Here is a 5,409-nt window from a genome sequence, read left to right as displayed (position 1 = left end):
CCCTAGTCTATGTCAAGAAATTTGGAAAATAGCTAAGAGGAAAACTAACTGGAAAATTTCTATTTGGGGGCCCATTCCAAAGAAAGGTGACTGAATAGAATGTGAAAATATCATTAATTTATGTAAAACTTGACTGAAAATAATTTTTATGTGACTTCAGCAATACTTTGATAGCGAGCTGCCAGAAATTCAAACTGGAATGAAGGCTATCCTTGATAATCATCTGGATCTTGGCTCTAAGCAGAGATTATCAGAACGACATTTATTTGTGTTTCATTGATTATGCAAAGGTGAATGCATAGACTGTATAAATGATAAGGAGCCATAGATAGCATTGTGGCAAGGGGAATTTCAGAATAGCTCCTCATACTCATTTGAAACCTGTATGTGGACTAACAAGCAATTAGGCAAGTGATACAAGAGAATACTGAACAATTTTAAAATAAGGAAAAAGTGTGCTAGGGTAAAGACTGAAATCCATTAAATCTAAAATACAGTCTCTTTAATAAATGGGTGCTGGCAAACTTAGATGTTAATTTGCATACAAATGAAATGATACACATTGTACACCATATTCAAAATTTAACTCGAGATATATTATAGATTTACATGTAAAATCTAAAGCTATAAATAATATCAAAAAGAAAATAGAGGCAAATTTAGGGACATTAAGAAGTCCTGGTGGTGTAAGTTTTGCAAGATCAATTGCTAATCTCAAAATCAGCACTTCAAAATTACAGTTATTCTTTGCAAGAAAGAAGACTCTCTCTACTTCCTTAAAGAGTTATAGACATACTTACCTGGCAGAGGAGATCCCGTGATCACGAAGGTGGTTTTCCCAGGGCAAGGCTTATCCATTGCACTCCGGATGTGCTGACACCTGCAATTTCCCCAAATGTGGGAAACTCGACTGCAGAATTTGTGGTAGTGGGGGACTGCGTTGGCGCTCTCCCCTGAAGAAAAAAAAAAGAGTTATAGTCTCAGAAATCCAAAGGGATATTTTTACCCAGTCCTACTAGATTGCTAGGAGTCAAAATCAATTCAACAGCGGTGATATTGGCTTAATTTTGGGCATCAAAAGAAGATGGAAAGCATATACAGATTCACTGTATCAAAATTAACAGGTTGACATTCAACTATTTAAGAGGTAACGAACAAGAACCAACATTAGGGAGAGATTAAGTCCAAATGTGACTGAAGGTTTTATTAGTCTAAAACAAGGCTCCAGGAATTGATTAAATAACAATAATAATATTTCAAAAGGCTCTTGGAGCATTGGAAGCCTTCAATCTTCTATGCTAAGATATTTGGAAGCCAATTGATTAGAAGAGATTCTTATTTGTACCCATTCAAAAAATGTGACTTCACAGAATATGGAAATTATCAGACAATATAATCAATATTACAAACAAGTAAAATGTTGGTGAAGATCATATGTAAACAGTTGCAGTAGTGAACAGAAAGGGACTTCCAGAAATTCAAACCGGATATGTTAGGCAGGGGTCTCTGGAGAAACAAAAACAGGACACTTAGGATTATAGATACAGGCTCATACGATAAGAGGGAATATAACAGCTCATTAGTCCACACAGCAATTCAGAGGGCTTCATTCCACTTTGGTGGAACAGTCAATATACTGGAAGTCCATCAACACTTGTGGACTGCCAGGTCCAAACTCAAAGAAGCAGACAATGGAGTCTTCTCTCCTTCAGGCAAGGCAGCCAGCGTCAGCCTGCAGGCTGCAGACAAAAGGATACATCAACAACCGGATCACTGAAATTTGTAAACATTTATGTGCATCAAAATAAAGCATTACATCATTAAAATTAACCAAAAGGCCAATTTGTCTAATAGAGACTAGGAGAGTGCTGAAACTATGGTCCTTCATTATCCTTCAATTTGGACTTGAACTCACTCTTTGGGGGTCAAATTTTAGTTAAACAATAAACAAAACTCTAAGAGAAGAATGATTCCTGAAAATAATCATTCATATGAGATATAAAAGGCAGCATTTACTCAGGGATAGAATTCATAAAGAAAGAAAAATGAGTGAACACTGACTAGAGTGAGCAGAGTAGTTTCCTTGTGGGAATTTCAATGCCAATCAAAAAAATTTACGTAAGTTGTTGATTGAAGAATTAATCTTCTCTGTACATTTTCACTGAACTTACAAAAAAAGTAAAAGAAAAATTAGTCTTGGAAATCCTTGGGGTAGTTCGACTCTGTCCTACTGGGTCTGAAACAGGTCCATGGAAATAGGTTTGGTTTGGGAATGAAGAGGTCTCCGAGGCTCAAGAACAAAAGTGCTAAAAGAGTGTTCACTGTGGCTGTGTGTCATTGAGTCAATTCCTACTGCATGCGACTCCACATGACAAACTTGCAGTACCTCACGGGAATTCCTAGACCAGTCTCTGCATGGGAGCAAACTGACAGGTTTTTGTGCCCATGGGGCTACTTGTTGGTTGCAACCATAGGTCTTTTAGTCTGTAACCTGGCGCTTTCATGTTAAACCACTCAAGCTAGATAGGTATGGATTTACCAAGGATCTGCAGTTAGTTCCCAGGAGTTCCAGTTCTAAAGGTCTTACTTTTTTCTTACTGATTTGTGAAACATTCTAAATGTAGTGTTTATCTAATCCCTTATTTCCATTATATTGCCCAGAGTCCTGTATCCTCAGTTTTCTAATATAGCCTTGGGGAAAAAAAAAAAAAAACCTTTCTGAATTTGAAGTTATGCTGACTCCTTTTTTATTTTAAAGGTAGCCACTGCTACCCTTCCAGTTTTCTATAATTAAGAGTTGAAGTAAGAAGCCCCATCTTTATTAAGATTGTATGAGTAAAATCCCATGTTTTTAAGTGAGACCAACATATTGGTTATATGCCGCTATGTTTGCAATGGTGGTTTAAAAGTTAATGGAAACCTATTATCTTTTGATTCCATGTTTTATGACGCCTTCTGAAATCATTTGCATTTTTATCCTTCTTAAAGGTAATCACAATGTCAAGATTTTTAAAAGTCAAACCGAATAGCGTAAAATTAGATTAAAATCATTCATTCATTTTCAAGTTATTTTTTCATGGTTCTTTAACTTTTAACTTATTATTGAAGCTTAACATTCTCTATGTATTTTAATTGTATTATAATTTTGATGAGTCTGACTTGTTTAATTTACAAACAATGCATACACACATATTACTTATGAATATTTTAAGAATATTTTATAGATCATATAGGTATAAGCCCAATACTCTAGTCTGAAATAAGTAAATTAGGAACTCGTTTCCTCTAAACATTAGATTAGGAAAGAAATATCCTCATCCATGAGACAAATAATACTAAATTTTATGTGATTTAACTTTGTCCAAGTGTCCAGTCATGAAATTAATATATAATTATTTTATGAATGGTATTTTGTACATATTTTATGTCAAATCCAATGTATTTACTTTCTGTTTCATTCAAGAACTTAAGCAATGTATTATTTAATAATACCTCAGTAGGCTTAGAAGCAATAGGTTACTTTGCAAGTGTAAGGGAGACTAAACTTCACGGTTTCCTGATAATAAAACTATAGCTCTTTCCTCTCTAGAATATAATTTATCTATGGGGAGCACCCACACATTTCTAATGTATTGTCACCACATTTGGTAAAGAAGTTGTTTGGCTTGAGAATGGACAGAGAAGAAGGAAGTAATTCTTGATTGGAATATAACCAATAATGTCCTTGAAATTTTAAATTTTTTCTTGCTAATTGTGGTTATATTAGTGATCACTTGTATAATCATTACTCATTTTTCTTGTGATAGTTTTTCTTCATTTTGTTCAATAAATAAAGAAAATGTCATTCACAGAAAGGAGATCCTCTGTAACCTTGCTGAAGTGCAGCTCTATTAGATTGAGTGTCAAATTCAAAGGATTGAGCTCAGACTGTATTTAATTTTATCACGTACTAACTAGATAAGCAATTATGAATAGCCTCTCTATAGTACAGAAAATTATGATTTTCATAAAAATTTACTTCAGTAAAGCATCCACATATGTTATGAGCTTATTATTGGATTTGGATAATACAAACATATGAAAGAATGAAAATAGGCATTTAATCAGTGTTTTTTCAACATTAAAAGAAAATTCAGCTAGTTTAAAAATTAGTGTTTATCACAATTCATTATCATTTTTAGCACCCAATTAAAAGAATGAAAATCTGTGTCATTATAGTCTGTAAATTGAGTGTCTTTGAGGAGATGTAATTAGAAACCTACATACTTGGAGATATTTTCAACTCTGCTTTATGTAAAAGAACATCTACACTTGCACAAGCAAAGGAACAATGCAAGAAACAAGCACATTTGAAGTGTCACCTCTGATGTAAAGAGGATGTTCTAAAGACTCGTGTTTGAGATGATTTAAATCTTAAGTTGATCAAAGAGTTAGAGGAGCTTTGTAAAGGATTCTGGTTCAGAAAACGGTTGGCTTAGTTGTAATGAAACCCCATCTTGAGTTTTAATTTTGGATTAGGATTTTGATTTAGATCAGTCTGCTGTTGCGAAAGCCACCCACTGCGTGAATACTACGTTGTGTGTTCCACAATCACCACCAGCCCACAAAGTGCGGAAAGACACTACTTTTTTTTAGAGGATTGAACTTTCATTTTTCACACCTCCTTCAAACGCAGCTGGAGTGGTTCAAAATCTCAGTAATAGGTTTTATTCATTACCGCTTCTCTGTAGACAGTATTCATGTTTTCTTTATTTTACAGATTTTCACTAACAGGAAAAATATGTAAGAAGTATGTGTCTTTCAGGAGGCATTTTATATTATTATTGATCTATTATCAATATTGAATTCCTTACTAAAATATTCTTAATGTAAAGAGATAAAATAATCACAATGGTCAAACTCTCTTAACTGAGAGGAAGAGTAGCCACACTGTGGTGGTGTGCACACAAGCACCCAGTCATGGGCTCATGTGCACTTTACTTCAAAACCTCTTTCACTGGTGACAAGTTCACAATAACTTATTCTCTTCAGGAAAAATAAAGCAATATATTAACTCCAATGACAAATGCATATATACTTTAAAGTTCATGTCATATGATGGGGAGGCTTCAAAAATTCTCTGGAAAATTCTATTATCTTTAAATTGCATTATCCCATGAAGATTTTGAAAACCCCTGTAAAGATATGCATGCATATTATGTGGTATACACATGCATATAGGACAATCCCTCAATACATGTGTATGTTACACACATGTATGACACACATGTGTCACATGTGTATCTCTGTGTCCATGTATATTCAAAAGTAATTAAAATTCCTGTGATATGGACTCAACATGGATTTTAATGGATTGATTCTGATTTCAGTCATCCCAAGTGTACACTTAAATATGGAAAAAATACTGAG

At 34.1% G+C, this 5,409-nt stretch overlaps 1 non-coding gene across 1 annotated transcript; it reads left to right on the top strand.

Annotated features, from left to right (window-relative positions):
• The first annotated feature begins 792 nt into the window (after nucleotides 1-792).
• LOC142461772 (U1 spliceosomal RNA) lies at nucleotides 793-956 on the top strand. Its single transcript, XR_012786970.1, has one exon. It is a non-coding gene; the product is annotated as a U1 spliceosomal RNA (small nuclear RNA).
• Nucleotides 957-5,409: the final 4,453 nt, after the last annotated feature.

Source organism: Tenrec ecaudatus, chromosome 11 (assembly GCF_050624435.1).
Source record: "Tenrec ecaudatus isolate mTenEca1 chromosome 11, mTenEca1.hap1, whole genome shotgun sequence".
NCBI classification, from domain to species: Eukaryota; Metazoa; Chordata; class Mammalia; order Afrosoricida; family Tenrecidae; genus Tenrec; species Tenrec ecaudatus.
This window is presented reverse-complemented; position numbering and strand designations above follow the sequence as displayed.